Source organism: Oryx dammah, unplaced genomic scaffold, assembly GCF_014754425.2.
Source record: "Oryx dammah isolate SB20612 unplaced genomic scaffold, SCBI_Odam_1.1 HiC_scaffold_7, whole genome shotgun sequence".
Lineage (NCBI taxonomy): Eukaryota > Metazoa > Chordata > Mammalia > Artiodactyla > Bovidae > Oryx > Oryx dammah.
The window spans coordinates 36027948-36037730 of NW_024070191.1; the positions used below are offsets into that span (position 1 = coordinate 36027948).

At 43.4% G+C, this 9783-nt stretch overlaps 1 pseudogene; it reads left to right on the plus strand.

The window, feature by feature from the left end:
* Positions 1-7179: 7179 nt before the first annotated feature.
* On the plus strand, positions 7180-7273 carry LOC120865917 (annotated as a pseudogene).
* Positions 7274-9783: the final 2510 nt, after the last annotated feature.

Consider the following 9783-nt stretch of genomic DNA (forward strand, 5'->3'; position numbering starts at 1 on the left):
AAAAACCAGAATTATATTATCTCTTGAGAGCGTTGCCATTCTGTGCTTCAATGATCCTCATGGTAGAAATGGAATGGTCTGTGGAATGGTCTGTTTTCCAGTGGAAAACAGCGCAGATATTATTGCTGGGGAGTAAATTAGCATGCCTGATTTATCAGCCTTATTCATGTCTCTTGGACATCAGAGAAAAGTCAAGCAAATAGCAGCAAAATTTCCTTACAGTATTTTTAGAGTAGCATTCCCAAGTACTAAAATATAGAGGATTCTTTTTTTTCTTTGTGTTCATTCAATTACCCCATAGCTTATAAATCACACGACTGTTTTGTACACTTTGTACCAGACAAGTCTGGGCACGCAAAGCCTGTAGCCAGTTCACAAAAGCCACTTAACATATTTGTTTGTCATTTAAGTTATGACTTTGAAAACAAAAGAAGACAGGGCCTTTCACAGTGACAGACAGGCTTACATAAATTGCTGCACAAACTAAATTCAAAATAACTCCAGTTCACATGGAAAACGTTATTCCTTCATTGCCACTCTGTCATAACACTCTGATAATTTAAAAAATATCCGTAACCAATAAGTATGACGCAAAGGTTTCCATACCTCTTCTCCTGTGTATCCTTTTGGTAAGGCAAAGAAACTGCAGGCCCCAGGGCTTTCTACTAATATTAAGGATGGGCTGAATTCTTCTTTTTGCTTCAAAGCCTTTATTTTGTTGCTGTTCAGTTGCCAAGTCATGTCTGACTCTTTGCAAACCCATGGACTGCACCATACCAGGCTTCCCTGTCCCTCACCATCTGCCAGGGTTTGCCCAAGTTCATGTCCATTGAATTGGTGATGCCATCCAACCATCTCATCCTCTGTCACCCTCTTCTCCTTCTGCCTTCAATCTTTCCCAGCATCAGGGTTTTGTTTTTTTTTTTTTTTTCCAGTGAGTCTGTTGTTCACACAAGGTGGCCAAAGTATTGGAGCTTCAGCTTCAGCATCAGTCCTTCCAATGAGTATTCAGGGTTGATTTCCTTCAAGATTAACTGGTTGGATCTCCTTGCAGTCCAAGGGTCTTCTCTAGCACCACAGTTCAAAAGCATCAATTCTTCAGCGCTCTACCTTCTTTATGGTCCAGCTTTTGCATCCGTACATGACTACTGAAAAGACCATAGCCTTGACTAGATGGATCTTTGTCAGCAAAGTGATGTCTTTGCTTTTTAACACACTGTCTTGGTTTGCCATAGCTTTCTTGCCAGGAAGCAATCATCTTCTAATTTCTTGAAATGTAGATCTGGAAAAGAGCTAAGAGGCACAGGGTTAGGAGCACATGCAGGCTGTGGGGTTTGTTCATCTGCTTCTTTCTATCATATCCTTCTGCTACAGTTTCAGTTCAGTTACTCAAGAATATTACAGTTTTTTGAAAAGAAGACTCCTGCAGCACAGGTACCATCAGTGACTGAGTGAACACAAGGTCAGTAGGTGTGTATGGTAGGCAGGCATCCCAGGGGCTGGTGGTGTGAGCTGTGGTCTCAGAAAGACCTGTTTTCCATCTCAGCTCTTTTTCTTACCTATAGCGCTCTGTACCTTCATCTCTAAAATAGAGATAATAACTCCCACCTCAAAGAACTGTTTTCAGGGTTAAATGCAATTCCCAGTAGTAGTTCTGACAATATATATTCCATAAGAATTGTTGTATACTCACTTTGAGCCAGCCTATATATTTTATGCTAAAAACAAAGCATTGCTAGAATGCTAGAATGAATCAAGGAAAAAGACTGTTCTCAAGAGGGAAATGGTTGTGTGATATAATTTTAAAAATAGTGAAGTTTCTTACTTTCTATAACATACAGCAACAGAACACTTGTAGATCGTGGTAAACCTGTTTAACAACAAATAAGAACGATTTAGAATTATCATAGCAGGAGATCCTGGAAAGGGATGTTAGAGATCCTTGATTTCAATTCTAGTTTTATCCCTTGAGCAAATGTCTTTAGCTTTGATCTTTGGCTTCCTTGTTTGTTAAATAAACTCCTGGAAGGGGTGTAGTGAGGATAAGATTTTAAAACCAAATATGTCTGTCCATCTGTCTAGGATAATATATTAAAGATATATTCATGTCCATCTACCTATAGAGAGAGCACACAATAAACTATAGAGAGTAGTGATTAATATGTTGATAATTTTTTTACTGCAAGTATGATTTTTAAATTATTTTAAGTGCTAAAATCTGATCTATGTAAATACATTTTGCAAAATTATTTGCATAATTGCCTACAATCCTTTTGTCATTTGTATAATTAAAGCTTAACGTAAGGGGAGTTGTGATTGTGATGGCCACATGGGGTGGAGGGCAAGTTCTATTTCCTGACCTGAGTTGTAATAACAAGGGCATGTCTGCCTTATAATTACTAATTAAGCTATATATTTGTTTTGTGTGGGTTTGGGTCTGTATTGTATTATCCAATAAAATTTCTTTAAATAAAAACTCACTCAGTACAATAGCCAAGACATGGTAGCAGCCTAAGGGTCCATCAACAGAAGAATAGGTAAAGATGTGGCAAATAGATATAGACATATATTCAATGATGAACTAAGGCCATTTGCAGCAACATAGGTGGGCATAAAGATTATTATACTAAGTGAAGTAAGTCAGACAGAGAAAGACAAATAGCATATGGCATTGTTTATTTGTGGAATCTTGCCTGGAAAATCCCATGGACAGAGGAGCCTGGTAGGCTTCAGTCCATGGGGTCACTGAGGGTCGGACACAACTGAGCGACTTCACTTTCACTTTTCACTTTCATGCATTGGAGAAGGAAATGGCAACCCACTCCAGTGTTCTTGCCTGGAGAATCCCAGGGACGGGGGAGCCTGGTGGGCTGCCGTCTATGGGGTCGCACAGAGTCGAACACGACTGAAGTGACTTAGCAGCAGCAGCAAAAAGATGACAGAAATAAATATATTTACAAAACAGAAACATATTCACAGGCATAGAAAACAATCTTCTGTTACCAAAGGGGAGAGAGGGAGAGCTAAATTAGGCGTTTGAGATTAACAGATACACAGCTGTACACAAAATGGACAAAAGCACATGCTATGTATGACAGGGAACTATAGTCAGTATCTTGTAACAGCCTATAATGGAAAAGAATATGAAAAAGAATATCCATATATATGCGTTGCTGTTTAGTTGCTAAGTCGTGTCCGACTCTTTTGTAACCCCATGGACTGTAGCCTGCCAGGCTCCTCTGTCCATGGGATTCTCCAGCCAAGAGTACTGGAGCGGCTTGCCATTTTCTACTCCAGGGGATCTTCCTGACCCAGGGATCAAACTTGTATCCTTGTCTCCTGCTTTGGCAGGAGGATTCTTTACCACTGAGCCACTCTACGTATATATGCATGTGTATATGTATATAAATTACTTTGCTGAACCTGAACACAACACAACCCTGAAACCAACATAACATTGTAAATCAATATAGTGCAACTAAAAAAATTTTTTTAAGGAATTCCCTGGCTGTCCAGTGGTTAGGACTCCATGCTCTTACTACTGAGGGTCCAGATTCAATCCCTGACTGGGGAACTAGGATCCCACAAACTGCACCAGGCAAAGAAAAAAGTTTCTAATACTCAATTCAGGTATTATATGAACTATGACAAAGGTAAAATCTTAGAACTGGTTTAGCTTTTATTTCTGTCCTAAAAACGTAAAATAAATGAGGGATCTTGACTTCTGCCGTTCTATTGGGTCCTTCCACCAATACCCCAAACTGCTATCTGATTTTTCCTCTTTCATGTGGAAAACTCTGGATGCCAAGAACTGTGGATATAAAGTGAATTCGTGTCATCCTAGACAGTAACGGAGTTTACATAATCAATGTTGTTAAGTGTGAACTGTTAGTCGCTCAGTTATAACCAACTCTTTGCGACCCTGTGGACTGTAGCCTGCCAGGCTCCTCAGTCCATGGAATTCTTCAGGCAAGAATACTTGAGTGTGTAACCATCCCCTTCTCCAGGGGATCTTCCCCACCCAGGGATCGAGCCCAGGTCTCCTGCATTGCAGGCAGATTCTTTACTATCTGAGCCACCAGGGAGGCCCTCTAATGTTGTTAATTCAGAAAGATTAATCAAGTTGTAATGAGGCCTGTGACTTCAGTTGCAGTAAGCATGGTGGTGCCCAGCTGAAGAATAAAAAGAAAAGCACAGTTAAAAAGAGATCTGTTGATGACTAAGTTAAAGGTGAGTTGACTTTTGTATGTCTTATGCTTAGTCACTTCAGTCGTGTCCGACTCTCTGTGACCCCATGGACCACGGCCCACCAGGCTCCTCCATCCACAGGATTCTCCATGTCTAGTAAAAGAATAAAATGTTGCCTTAGCCATAATATTGCGTAAGTTACTATGACCTCTAATGAAAACATGAAAGTTGCAATTGTTCTGTTACTGAGTAGAAAACAGGTAACTAGGTATCTCTGGGACATTTACTGGCGAGGTGTCAAGTTAAAGGAATAGGGAGGTAGCTTATGACCAAAGCTTCATGAGGCATCAGAAGCAGAAAATCTGGCGAGAACCAAGAAAACCTGGTCTCCCTCCCCTGGCCCCCTGGACTCTAGCTGTCTCCTGTGCAGACCACCTCCCTCTCCTTAATGAGCAGCTCACATGCCCCCTGAAGGGCTGCCCTACTTCCAGGTCTCACGGGACCATCCTCTGATGCTCCAATTCCAGATAACTGTGGGCAAAATAGACCACAGAAGCGGAAGGTCCTCTGCTAAGGAGTTGTAGAGCCGAGAGGAAATGACTTCCTTTAATTCCGCACAGATAACATCTATTTCTGTTTTATTGACTATGCCAAAGCCTTTGACTGTGTGGATCACAATAAACTGTGGACAATTCTGAAAGAGATGGGAATACCAGACCACCTGACCTGCCTCTTGAGAAACCTATATGCAGGTCAGGAAGCAACAGTTAGAACTGGACATGGAACAACAGACTGGTTCCAAACAGGAAAAGGAGTACATCAAGGCTGCATATTGTCACCCTGCTTATTTAACTTTTATGCAGAGTACTTCATGAGAAATGCTGGGCTGGAGGAAGCACAAGCTGGAATCAAGATTGCCTGGAGAAATATCAATAACCTCAGATATGCAGATGACACCACCCTTAGGGCAGAAAGTGAAGAGGAACTAAAAAGCCTCTTGATGAAAGTGGAAGAAGAGAGTGAAAAAGTTGGCTTGAAGCTCAACATTCAGAAAACGAAGATCATGGCATCTGGTCCCATCACATCATGGCAAATAGATGGGGAAACAGTGGAAACAGTGTCAGACTTTATTTTTTGGGGCTCCAAAATCACTGCAGATGGTGACTGCAGCCATGAAATTAAAAGACGCTTACTCCTTGGAAGAAAAGTTATGACCAACCTAGATAGCATATTCAAAAGCAGAGACATTACTTTGCCAACTAAGGTCTGTCTAGTCAAGGCTATAGTTTTTCCAGTGGTCATGAATGGATGTGAGAGTTGGACTCTAAAGAAAGCTGAGCGCCAAAGAACTGATGCTTTTGAACTGTGGTGTTGGAGACGACCCTTGAGAGTCCCTTGGACTGCAAGGAGATCCACCAGTCCATCCTAAAGGAGACCAGTCCTGGGTGTTCATTGGAACGCTGTTCACTGATACTGTTTCTACTGATGCTGAGGCTGAAACTCCAGTGCTTTGGCCACCTCATGCAAAGAGTTGACTCATTGGATAAGACCCTGATGCTGGGAGGGATTGGGGGAAGGAGGAGAAGGGGACGACAGAGGATGAGATGGCTGGATGCCATCACCAACTTGATGGACATGAGTTTGAGTAAACTCTGGGAGTTGGTGATGGACAGGGAGGCCTGGTGTACTGTGATTCATGGGGTCAAAAAGAGTCGGACACGACTGAGCGACCGAACTGAATTGAACTGAACTGAACCGAACTGAACCACACGACCACTAACACAGGTCTTCTATTCATTCCACCAACACGGAACTACCATGAGTCAGAATGCGCTGGGGATTCAGAGATAAATAACGCTCAGTCCTTATGCTTGAGGAGGTCAGACTTCAGACAGCAAAACAGACCATCGAAAGACATTCTTAAAAGAGGATAAAACAAAAGAATTATAAAGTCTTTCAAGACCTTAGAGGAGGTGATGACTAATTTCACATTGGAGACTGTGGTAGAATAATTGTGAAGAATGAGTATTAAAACTCACAAACACACTCCAGCAAAAGATATGGGAATTAACGTTCAACACAACTGGGAATATCTCTTCAAGGAAGGACAATGTGGATTAAATCTTGACGGATCCAAGAGGCGAGCTTTGAGGTATCTTAAACTGACAACAAGGATCTAAGGCAAATCAGGGGGAAAATGAGGGGTGCTCCCAGTGAAGATGATAAAGCTTCTGAGCAAGCAATGATCAGACAAGAAAACCAAAAGCATCAGGCCTCACTGGTCTACACACAGTTTAGAACCAGTTGGACCAGCAAGATCAGCAAGCTGGGTAGTGCCAAGTGGGGGCAGGGCTGTGGGGCTGTGGGCTCTGGTGCGGGCAGCCATCCTTGAGAGAACTCAGCTTGGCTTATCAAGTCTGATTAATTCTCTGCACTCAGAGCTGGGGGAGGGGCCAAAGCGAAGAGATCAGCTCAGAAGGCATTCGTATGTTTGACTTTGATTCTTCTATCTGGCTGTGCCTTCAACGCAGGGCACAGGATTTCTCTAGTTGTGGTGAGCGGGGGCTAGCCTCCTCACAGTGCCCGGGCTGTTCATCGCACTGAGTGGCTTCTCTCGTTGCTGATCACAGGCTCTAGGGCGGGCGGGCTTGCGTAGTTGCGGCCAGTGGGTCCTAGAGCACAAGCTCCGTAGTTGCGCCTCTGGGCCCTATAGCACAGGCCCAGCAGTTGTGGCACATGGGCTTAGCTGCTCCTCAGCAGGTGGGATCATCCCAGACCAGGGATCAAACCCGTGTCTCCTGCATCGGGAGGTGGATTGTTATTCACTGTACCACCAGAGACGGCCACGGCTTTGATTCTAAAGACAACAGAGAAAATAAATAAATAAATAAATAAAGACAACAGAGAACCAAGCAAAGATTCCAAGCAGGCCAGTGACATGGCCGGAACAAAAGTGATGGCGTGTGGGGTTAAAGCCAGAATTGGGGAATGCCTGCTTCAGCAGCATATGTACTGAACAATATAGAGATTAGCATGACCCCGGGGCAAGGATGACACGCAAATTCGTAAAGCGTTCTCTATGTTTGATGAAAGTTAGTCACTTAGTCGTGTCTGACTCTGTGACGCCGTGGACTGTTAGCCCAGCAGGCTCCTCTGTCCATGGAATCCTCCAGGCAAGAATTCTGGAGTGGGTTGCATTTTACATACAGCTGACTCTCCCTGCTGTATAGTAGAAACTAACACAACGCTGTAAAGCAACAATACTCCGATAAAATTTTTAAAAAAGAATTCCAGCTCCAGCCGCAGCTGCTAAAAAAAAATAAATATAAAGGGCTCCCCTGGTGGCTCAGGTAAAGAATCAGCCTGCCAGGGCAAGGGGCACGGGTTTGCTCCCTGGGCCGGGAAGATCCCACGTGCCACAGAGCATCTAAGCCTGTGCGCCACCACTATGAGGGCCTGTGCTCTAGAGTGGGGAGACATAGCTACTGAGCCCAGGGGCCCCAATTTCTGCAGCCATGCACCCTAGAGCTTCGGGTCCACAAGAGAAACCACTGCATTGAGAAGCTCGTGGACCACAGCTAGAGAGTAGCCCCCGCTCGCTGCACCTGGAGAAAAGCCTGAAGAGCAATGAAGACCCAGCACAGTGCCCCACGCCCCAAAAAGAATATATATATATATATACATACATACACAAGGGCTTCCCTTGTGGCTCAGCTGGTGAAAAATCCACCTGCAATGAGGAAGACCTGGGTTGGGAAGATCCCCTGGAGACGGTAAAGGCTACCCACAGCCCAGAATAAATTTTAAAAATATATATCAGTTCAGTTCAGTCGCTCAGTCATGTCCGACTCTTTGTTACCCCATGAATCGCAGCACGCCAGGCCTCCCTGTCCATCACCATCTCCCGGAGTTCACTCAGGCTCACGTCCATCAAGTCCGTGATGCCATCCAGCCATCTTATCCTCGGTCGTCCTCTTCTCCTCCTGCCCCCAATCCCTCCCAGCATCAGAGTCTTTTCCAATGAGTCAACTCTTCTCATGAGGTGGCCAAAGTACTGGAGCTTCAGCTTCAGCATCAGTCCTTCCAAAGAAATCCCAGGGTTGATCTCCTTCAGAATGGACTGGTTGGATCTCCTTGCAGTCCAAGGGACTCTCAAGAGTCTTCTCCAACACCACAGTTCAAAAGCATCAATTCTTCGGCACTCAGCCTTCTTCACAGTCCAACTCTCACATCCATACATGACCACGGGAAAAACCATAGCCTTGACTAGACGGACCTTAGTTGGCAAAGTAATGTCTCTGCTTTTGAATATACTATCTAGGTTGGTCATAACTTTTCTTCCAAGGAGTAAGCGTCTTTTAATTTTATGGCTGCAGTCACCATCTGCAGTGATTTTGGAGCACAAAAAAATAAAGTCTGACACTGTTTCCACTGTTTCCCCATCTATTTCCCATGAAGTGATGGGACCAGATGCCATGATCTTCGTTTTCTGAATGTTGAGCTTCAAGCCAACTTTTTCACTCTCCTCTTTCACTTTCATCAAGAGGCTTTTTAGCTCCTCTTCACTTTCTGCCATAAGGGTGGTGTCATCTGCATATCTGAGCTTATTGATATTTCTCCTGGCAACCTTGATTCCAGCTTGTGTTTCTTCCAGTCCAGCATTTCTCATGATGTACTCTGCATATAAGTTAAATAAGTAGGGTGACAATATACAGCCTTGACATACTCCTTTTCCTATTTGGAACCAGTCTGTTGTTCCATGTCCAGTTCTAACTGTTGCTTCCTGATCTGCATATAGGTTTCTCAAGAGGCAGGTCAGGTGATCTGGTATTCCCATCTCTTTCAGAATTGTCCACAGTTTATTGTGATCCACACAGTCAAAGGCTTTGGCGTAGTCAATAAAGCAGAAATAGATGTTTCTCCAGAACTCTCTTGCTTTTTTGATGATCCAGCGGATGTTGGCAATTTGATCTCTGATTCCTCTGCCTTTTCTAAATCCAGCTTGAACATCAGGGAGTTCACAGTTCATGTATTGCTGAAGCCTGGCTTGGAGAATTTTGAGGATTACTTTACTAGCATGTGAGATGAGTGCAATTGTGCGGTAGTTTGAGCATTCTTTGGCATTGCCTTTCTTTGGGATTGGAATGAAAACTGACCTTTTCCAGTCTGTGGCCACTGCTGAGTTTTCCAAATTTGCTGGCATGTTGAGTGCAGCACTTTCACAGCATCATCTTTCAGGATTTGAAACAGCTCAACTGGAATTCCATCACGTCCACTAGCTTTGTTTGTAGTGATGCTTTCTAAGGCCCACTTGACTTCACATTCCAAGATGTCTGGCTCTAGATGAGTGATCACATCATCATGATTATCTGGGTCATGAAGCTCTTTTTTGTACAGTTCTTCCATGTATAATTTTAAAAAATGAGCAGAGGGGGAAATGGCAGCTTAGACAATGAGTCAGTCTACATTAGAAACTAATATAATATTATAAAGCAACTATACTCCAGTAAAAATTTAGAATAAAATAAAATTTCAGGAGCTCTGGCTATAAATTTGACTCCTGCAATGTCAAAGGAAAAATGAGTTAGGGGCATG